Source organism: Lathyrus oleraceus, chromosome 1, assembly GCF_024323335.1.
Source record: "Lathyrus oleraceus cultivar Zhongwan6 chromosome 1, CAAS_Psat_ZW6_1.0, whole genome shotgun sequence".
NCBI lineage: Eukaryota > Viridiplantae > Streptophyta > Magnoliopsida > Fabales > Fabaceae > Lathyrus > Lathyrus oleraceus.
In genome coordinates, this window is record NC_066579.1 from 192,153,440 (window position 1) to 192,163,418 (window position 9,979).

Here is a 9,979-nt window from a genome sequence, read left to right on the forward strand (position 1 = left end):
CATTGTGGTTGATGTTTACGTTTCAGTCTTGATGTTGAATGTTTTATGTTTATGTAGTTGTTGAATTAATGTCTATTATACATAATTATTATGTTGTTGTTTATGTTATTGTTGTTGAATGTGTAAGAGACACATTGGTTATGTTGTTGTTTATGTTGTTGGTGTTGTTGAATGTGTATGCTAACATTTGTTTTGTTATGAGATTGAATTAATCTTTTATTATTGTTTTTAAAGATAGATGGTCTCTTCTTCATCTAGTAGCGACAAAACTTATACAAATGAAACTCGTACAAATTATTCTTAAACTATAAACGAAAATCATAAAAGAAAACAAAGAGGTGTCACAATGATGGCTAAATTAACAAAAGTTCACAACTCGGGTAACAAATTGTCGATCGACTTTAATGTTGTATATTTGATAATTGATGGTCCCGATTCTTCAATTTTTAAGAGTTATATTTCACTCCTTAGACGTAGCAAAGTCAGTATATTGATAGATGATTGGAAAGAAGCACCAGAGGATGTGGAAGAGAGCATATGAACAAACACGTATTGGTATTAATTTAAATTTTCATCGATTTGATATTACTTTCTATAATTACTAATACATACTTATTGAAGTAATTGTAGTTGACGTTTGAGTTTTTTGACGATGAAAAGTTAAAAAAAAAGTGGATCACTTATGTTGGTACATATTGGAGGGGCTTTAAGTCATGGCTCACGCATGACTATATTAGGGATCTTAAGCATGATCTTGAGCATTTGTGGGCGAGATACAATTTTCTTGACAAGAAGGTTTGGAAAAAGTTCGTGAAGTATCGTAGTTTTGAGGATTTTCTGGTTAGTACTAACTTTATTTTCTGATAATTGTATGCTTGTGCTTTATAAATACAACCATTCAAGTTAATAATTTTTCTATACCTATAACAAGTTAAAAGTGAAGCAAGAGAGCTGAACAAGGAGAAAAAACAAAAACAAAATACATCCATAGACAACAAATGGGAGATGAGGACTTCGTGAGTCGTGATCGCAACATGTAACACCCCGAATTCAATTAATTTATTTAATTGAATTATCATTGATTATATTTAATTACTTAGGTGATTTGATATACTTTTAATAATTTATTTTGGTGATAGCATGTCTTATGTGATTTTTGGGGATTTGTTAGAATTTAGTGGAGCTTTAATTTATTAAAATAATATAATAATAATAAAATAGAAGGAATAGTGAGATTGGGGTTAGAAATTAGAATTTTTGATAAAGTATGAGTGGTAAGAAGGGAGTGCACAAGAGTTGAGGGGTAAAAGTGTGATAATTAACTAAAAAATATTTTTTAGATTAAAATAAATAGAATATGTGAGGGGAGTCAAAGTTACTGATACGTAGAAGTTGTGTAAATTGGAAAAAGAGGCAAGTGTTGGAGAAGGACAACAGGGGCTTGAGGGAGAAGAAAAAAATTATAATCAAACTTGTTTAGCAGTTGGAAATTCAAGTAAGGGGAACTACTCTAATATAGGTGTTATTGCATGAAAGGTAGAAAGGGATCATCACCCTCCTCTAGGTTTTTTTCACCATTATTGTGTTTTATGAGTTTATTATTGATCATATAAAATGCATGCTAATTTTCATGTTTAATTTATAAAATTGGGCTCTGAGTATTACTGAATTTTATGTATAATGAATGAGTATGAAAAAGAATGTTATCATTATCATTGTTGTTTGTTTGTTTTTATGAACAAAGACTTGAATTCATAATTAATTGATAAATTTGGATGATAATTGATGCATGTGTGATGTCTAATTGTTGTATAATATGTATATATTATTTTATATACAATTTTGGGTGCTAGGGGTCGGAATCGGAGTTCCGAATGAGCACTGATGGCCAAAACGCAAGATATGGTTCCTGCAACAGCGTGACGGTCGTCAAGAGCGTGACAAGTTGACTGTCATGCATCTGAAGGGGATGACAATTGTTAGCTGAGTGACGGGATGATCGGCATAGCCCCCAGGCAAGATTTCTCTTCTAATCGTCAACCGGGTGACGGGTTTGTGACGGAAGGGAGTGATGGGATGGGTGACGATCGTCACCCTGGTGACGAGTTGACCATCCGATACCATTTTTCTTCTTTCGGTCCGGGTTTTGATATTGTTTTCTCATGCAGTTAATGCTTGGTTATCGTTTTGGTATATTTGATGAATTTAAATGATTAAGGTGAATTATTATTGATGATGAAATGATAATTGAGTTAATTGTATGATTATGTGCTTATGTGTGTTGTGTTGAGGTGTGTAGTTCGAAGTGGGAACTACTGTGAAATGCACTATGATTGTTGTTTATGGTTATAAGTGGAACCATGAGAGTTGTTTGTATTATTTGTATATCATGCATCATACATGTCAGTGTGGAAAGATGTGAGTCACGAGTTCAGAAGTGGGAACTGGTGATCGTCTGTGGTTCAGTAGTGGGGACCCGGGGTTCAGAAGTGGGGACCTGATTCGAATGAAGAACCAGTATTGAGTGGAAGAGATTAGTAACAAACCTCTGATGTCCAAATTGTTACCACATGCATTGAGTCGAATTGTGTGTTACATTGCATACATAAAGGTTATGCGAGTTGATTATTATGTTGTTGTGTAAATTGAATATGTATTATTGATTGTGTGATTTAATCTGCCCTTGCATTCTTTTACACCATTAATATATTTGATCATATTCTAACCCCTTTGTTGTTTGTTTTGTGTTGTTCTGTACAATGTGGTACAAATACTCTGGTGGAGTAAGTGTTATTGTGAGTTGAAAGAGGACTATGAAACTCTGTTCATTTTCTTTATTGTTTTATTGTTGTTTAGTTGGAACTATTGCTCTAGTCTGTAACATTGTGGAACATTTCATTTTAATTGATGAGTTAATGTTTGAATTCTTTTAATTTCATTTAGTACTTCATATGAAGAGAAAATTGAAGTTTATGTTGTTTATCTTGAGTTCCCCTACGAGTTTTGAAATTATTTGGAAAGCATGCATGTTATGTTTGAGTAGCATCATAAAATGATGGTTTTATTCCTTTAAATAAAGATTCGGGTTTTAGGGTGTTACATAGTGGTATTAGAGCAGGTTGGTCCATTCGATCGGGTTTTGTGATGTTATCAGTTCCCTAGTATGTGACATGTCTACAAACAATGTTGATGCAATGTTTCTTCTAATGGTTGTTTACTAGTGTTCAAAGAAATAGCTGGAAGAAATGATTTCACAATCATTGATGCTTTAGAAGTTATGGCTCACCTGATGGATCAGGCGAATTAGGCATTGCATAACCAACATGGGATGAAAAATGAGTTTTATTGGCTGAGTAAGTTTCATAGGAATAATCCGCCAACTTTTAAAGGGAGGTACGACCCGGAAGGTGCTCAAGCTTGGCTGCAAGAGATTGAGAAGATCTTCAAGGTGATCATTTGTTCAGACAAGTAGAAAGTTATGTTCAGTAATCATATGTTGGATGAGGAAGTGGGGTATTGGTGGGATAATGCTCGTCAGAGGCTTGAAGCTGCAGGTACTGAGGTCACCTGGGAAAATTTCAAGACTGAGTTCCTTGAGAAGTACTTTCCTGCTGATGTGTGTAGCAGGAAGGAGATCGAGTTACTTGAGCTAAAAAAAGGAAACATGATGGTTGATGATTATGCTGCAAAGTTTGAGGAGTTGTTTATGTTCTTCCCATATTACAATGGGGTAGGAGATGAAGGTTCTTAGTGTATCAAGTTTGAAAGTGGCTTGCGTCTAGAGATCAAGAAATTTATCAGGTACCAGGAGATTCATCAGTTCTCTGTGCTAGTTAATAAGTGTATAATCTACGATGAAGTTAGTCATGCTATATCTGCTCACTATAAAAGTATTAGTGAGAAGAAAAGTGGAAATCAAAACCGTGGAAACCTTTTGTGGCTCTAACCGATAAAGGGAAGCATAAGGCTTCAGGTGGGAAAGAGACAATGGGGGATGCACTCCTGCTTCTATCTGATGTTATAGTTGTGGAGGGGTGGGTTATCATGCTAATGAATGCAAGAGTTCCAGTCAGAAAATTTTCAAATGTGTGAAGCTAGAACAACATATTGCTGATTGTAAAAGCAATGTTCTAACTTGCTTCAACTGTGGAGAACCAGATCATATTAGCAACCAATTCCAGAAACCAAAGAAAGCTCAGTCTTGAGAGAAAGTTTTTGCTTTGAGTGGAGCGGAGACTACTAGATCTGATAACGTGATTAGAGGTACGTGTTTTATTAATTGTGTTTCTTTGATTTCTATGATTGACACGGGTGCGACGCATTCGTTCATATCTCTTGATTGTGCTAGAAAGTTGAATCTTGAAGTGTCTTATATGGTTGGGAGTATATTCATTGATACCCCAGCTAATGGTTCAGTGACCACTTCGGGGGTTTATTTGGATTTCCCTTTGACTAGATATGGTAAGGACTTTGGTATTGACTTAGTCTGAATACCTTTAAGTCAAATTGGTGTTATCCTGTGAATGAACTGGATGGAGTTCAACCGTGTTCATATTAATTTTTTTGACAAGTCCGTGTTACTTCTAGAGTTCGAAGAAGGTGAAAATCTGATGTTTATGTCTACTAATCAAGTGGGTGAGTCCTTAAAGGATGACACTTGGGTGTTTATGATGTTCATTTGTTTCAAGCCTTAAAGCAAAGCTGAAATTGGTGATCTACCGGTTGCGCGTGATTTTCCATATGTGTTTCTAGACATCGTTAGTGATTTGCCATCAGAGCGCAAGGTTGAGTTTGCCATAAACTTAGTAACTGGTATTAGTCACGTGTCAATGACACCTTATAGAATGTCTGCTTTAGAGCTGAGTGAGTTGAATAAACAAAGAGATGGACCAAACAAAATCAACAATTTAAATCAAATCAACTCGAAATAAACCAAACCCAACTAAATCAAAGAAGATCAAATCGAACCAATCTAGTCCAATCCAAACCAAACAAAATTAATTCAAATTGAACTATATCAATTTGAACTGAATCAACTCATACCATATTAAATCGAACCAAATCAATTTTCACTAATCATAGTGAAACAGACAAATCAAAACTGGATCAAATTAGATCACATTGAATTAGTCTAATCAAATTCAAACCAATTAAACCAAGCCAAACATAATAAATCCAAACAAAATAATATCAAATTGAACCAACTAAAATCATACGATATCAAAGAGAAAAAACAAACAAAATTAAACCATACGAAAAAAAATAAATAAGGAATCCAAATCACAACGGATAGAGAAGCAAACAAAGGGTATACATGACAAACACTAAAACCAATGATGAGATGATCAGCTGAATTCATATATGATCAAATCTCAATCTTCAAGCATAAAAGGTGGGAATCAAAATGCAAATAACAATTTATAGATTCAATGATTTTTTTTTAAGTTTCTTCAATAGAACCAATCATCAAAATCAAAGCAAACACATTACCAAAGTTTTGGGAATCAATATCCGAAGTGACAAGTAGTTCAAGGAGGATCGTAACAAGCTCTAGATACCATGTTAAATATGTTTGGATATCAAACCAACAAGCTAGCTTAAAGAGTGAGTTCTCCCTCACATATTTATACAATCAACAACCCTTAAACCTAAGCAATCTGGGATTTCAAACAAACTACAATAACACAAATAAAAACTTCAACACCCACCCTCCCGCCTAGCGCGGGCCTAGGGAAAACATCCACATTGCAGTCCTTAACCCGACTTTAATACCATGGTAATAATAGAGATAATAAAGTAGGTAAGAGAGGAAGAGACTATGGTTTCAATATAGTGAATACCATAACTTGTGAAAATAAGGGTTACAAAGAGAATATATATTAAGACATAAATAGACTAAAGTATCCATAGCCCAACTGTAAGAAACGTATCATTACATATTATCTAATAGTTCTCAAAAGATTTGAGTATTGTCTTCATCATCAATCTTCACCGCAACATTATCAAAATCATCAACGATCTTGTGAAACTGTATCAACTGCTCCACTATGGAATTATTCTCTACCATCCAGAATAAGTAGAATTGTTGTTACAGTCACAACCCATGAGCCAAAATATGGTCATATACAATGATTCAAGTTTTATCCACACCAAAGTCACAATCTTCTCCCAAGCGACTTTCCTTAGAATTTTATCCATGAAGCACACGATAATGACACTTATGGATTTATTGATAACACGAAAACACATCAGATAATTGCCTTATTTTACACTCAAAGATCACACCATTTCGACTGATATCCCGATTATTGCGCAAGTATTCGTGTTGTTTTTGCAGGTATTTAAATCTCCATGCACCAACGAGTAAAATGAAGAAAAGGAAGAAAAAGAAGAAGAAACAGGTGAAAAAAGCACAGAAAAACCAGAAAAAGTAGAAATACAGATTTTGCTGATGTGACAACCGTCACAGATTCACGACGCTCGTCATGACCCAGACTGTGACGGCCGTCACAGGCTCATGACGAGCGTCACGCGGCCACAATTTGCGCTGTGAAACAGTCAGCCACATGCATCCAAACGTGCCTAAATCTCCTCCAACAAACTTATTCCCACGGATTCCTCACTCAATACCAAGTCTCCCTTGATTTTCTCAACCACCAAGACCTAGAGGACACTATATAAAGGATCAGAATGGGAAAAATTAGGGACGCCTATTTTGAGATTTACGCTCTGCAATTTAGTTTTCAGCTTTCTAGCTTTTAGCAATTTTTCTTTCCAGCAACCTTGTTTCCGTTGCCTTATTGTATTCGCCATTCTTTTCAGAGTTTCCCTTTTTCCAGTTAGTTTTCCAGTTAGCCATAATAGTAGTTTCCTACACTAGGGAACTACTACACTTTATTTAATTTTAATAGTAATTTGTATTGAAGAAGCAAAGCCTGCCGACTTGTGGAGGACTGCTCAAGTACTCCAAGAATCGATATACTCTGTTACTTCGATCTCCAGGTTTTTATTGAATTATTATTGTTATTGCCCATTTATTATTATAAGCATGTTTCCCGCAATATTGATCTGTTTATGCCTTGTGTTTGCCTTATTTAATATGTCCGGCTAAACTACCGGTATCGGTATGTAGCAACTTAATTTGATGGGATTTAATAATAACCGGTGAAAACCCTTTTTCTCAAATAACCTTTTAGGCTGAAGTTTTTAATCTAAATTTAATTAACTTTATCACAAAAGCGTGAAAAGCTATTTAATACGATTTTGCCACGAGAGTGGGAAATTAACTAAGGTGAGAACCAACAATCGCGAGAGCGTGAGGCTCGAGCTGGATAGTAAAAATTAAGCATTGAGTTTAAAAACAGCGAGAGCACTTTAAAAGCAAATAGAACTTATTTATTTTCAAAAAGTAATTTTGACCTCAAATGGGACAGCGAAAGCGTACATTCTGACTTAAAGTTATAGGCTGAATCAACAACCACGAGAGTGTGAGATAAAGTCTTTTAAATAAACATTTTATACTGAGAGATATTTGGCATTTAAACTATTCACCAGTGACTTATTGAATCCCTGACGATTAATACGCTGCATACTGATTCCTTCCATTAATTCTTTCTTAAAACCAAAAATTCCCCTTAGATTTACTATATTACCCCCGAACTTCTACTAATCAATTCCCTTAGCTAAACATAGTGACGTTAGTAACACTAGTTTGACCATAGGTCCCTGTGGGATCGATATCTTTTAAAACTAAAGCGACTAGACTGTGCACTTGCAGTCAAGTACCTGACAGACTATATTTTACATATAGTCACGACAAGCATCAAGTTTTTGGCGCCGTTGTTGGGGACCTGTTTTAGTCGAATAGTGCGATTCTTTCGTTGCACGGTATAGACTAAGGTAAAAACAAAAACTAATCTTCTCTCCCTTCTTTCCCTGATTGTATGCCAAGTACTCGCTCACAAGGCGATAACTTAGCACCACCAATCCCTGAATTAGAGCGTTTCTTATATGTGAGACGCCGGATACACGAATATCAACAAAAGTACGGTATTCCCGATATCTCCTTTCCTCCTAAATCAGAAGAAAAACCAAACATGGTTGAAAAAGGACCACAGAATCGTCCTCTTAAATTCTACGCTACCCCGTCTCAACAAGAACCTCACAACAGCATTGCTGCCCCCGCTATTAATCGAAACGATTTCGAGCTGAAACCCTCACTCTTATCAGTCGTCCAACAACATCTATTTGCTGGAAATCCAACAGACGATCCTAATGAACACCTGACCAAGTTTGTGCAGTACGCCGATACTATAAAAGCGAATGGTGTATCTCAAGATGCGATAAGACTGCGCCTCTTTCCTTTTTTACTAAGAGACAGAGCTTGGGATTGGTTGCAATGCTTGCCCTCCAACTCCGTTACAACATGGGAAGAACTAAAGAACGTTTTCTTATCCTGATACTTTCCGCCGAGCAAAACTGCTATGCTGAGAGCTCAAATCAATGGATTCAGGCAAAAAGATGTGGAATCTCTCTACGAAGCGTGGGAGAGATACAAGGACATGATGAGGAATATGTCCACATCACGGTCTCGAAGACTGGGTGATCATTCACACATTTTATAATGGGCTTCTGTATAACACAAGACTTACAATAGACGCTGCCGCGGGCGGTGCACTTATGGATAAGCCATACACCGAAGCCTATCAACTCATTGAAAACATGGCCCAAAACCATTGCCAATGGGGAGGTGAACGAACTCCAGTGGAAAAGTCCCAGACGAAGGGTGGAATGTACGAAATCAGTAGCCTTGACCATGTTCATGCAAAGGTAGATGCCCTTGTCCAAAAATTAGATAACTTGACCATACCACCCGCAGCAACCGTGGCTGTTGTAACTCTAAACTGCGAGTTATATGGAAACCCTGGACACACTGCACAAGAATGTCAAATATTAGCAGGAGTGCCAACCGATCAAGTGAACTGCACACAAGGAAATCCCTATTCAAATACCTACAACCCAGGTTGGAAAAACCATCCTAATTTCTCGTATAAGAATAACAATGCCCTGTATGCACCTGGGCAAGCACCAACTTTTCCGCCTGGATATCAAAAGCCAGCTAATAATGCTCCTAACATGCCTAGGAAGGCAAATCTCGAATTGATGATGGAAAGCTTCATAGCTACCCAAGCTCAAACAAACAAGGACTTCTTGAACCAAAACATACATACTAGCGGGCAACTTAAACAACTAGCGAATAAGGTAGACGCCTTAGCCACCCACAATAAAATGCTTGAAACACAGATTTCACAAGTGGCTCAACATCAAGCATCTACAGCCGCTCCAGCTGGTATATTTCCTGGACAGCCGCAACCTAATCCAAAGGGACATGCAAATGCCTTCATACTGAGGAGTGGAAAAGAAGTACACGGACCCGTAGATCCAAGACTCCAAAACCCGGCCATGTACCAAAAACCAGATAAAACCTCAACTGAGCAGGTGAATGAACCAAAGGAAACAGAAGATAATACCTGAGAGGCCGAGGAGAAAGAAAAACCTTATGTGCCTCCACCTCCTTATAAACCACCCATTCCGTATCCTCAAAGATTCAAAATTTCTAAAACTGCGAATCAATTTAGAAAATTTGTTGAACTTCTGAAGCAATTAAACATTACAATACCCTTTACAGAAGCCATCACACAAATGCCCTCCTATGCTAAATTTCTTAAGGAAATCCTATCCAATAAGAAAAAGATTGAGGATGACGAAACAGTTACACTTACTGCCGAGTTGAGCGCCATAATCCAGAATAACATGCCTCCTAAACTAAAAGACCCAGGTAGTTTCTCCATACCCTGTGTCATTGGAAAATTCATCATAGACAAAGCTCTATGCGATCTAGGAGCCATCATTAGCGTAATGTCCTTAACCATTTGTAGAAGGCTCAGTATGGGAAAATTAAGACCGACAAAGATGTCTG

The 9,979-nt window shown here is 36.7% G+C and overlaps 1 non-coding gene across 1 annotated transcript; it reads right to left on the bottom strand.

The window, feature by feature from the left end:
• Positions 1–8,483: 8,483 nt before the first annotated feature.
• On the bottom strand, positions 8,484–8,591 carry LOC127116238 (small nucleolar RNA R71). Its single transcript, XR_007801204.1, has one exon. It is a non-coding gene; the product is annotated as a small nucleolar RNA R71 (small nucleolar RNA).
• Between the last annotated feature and the right edge of the window lie 1,388 nt (positions 8,592–9,979).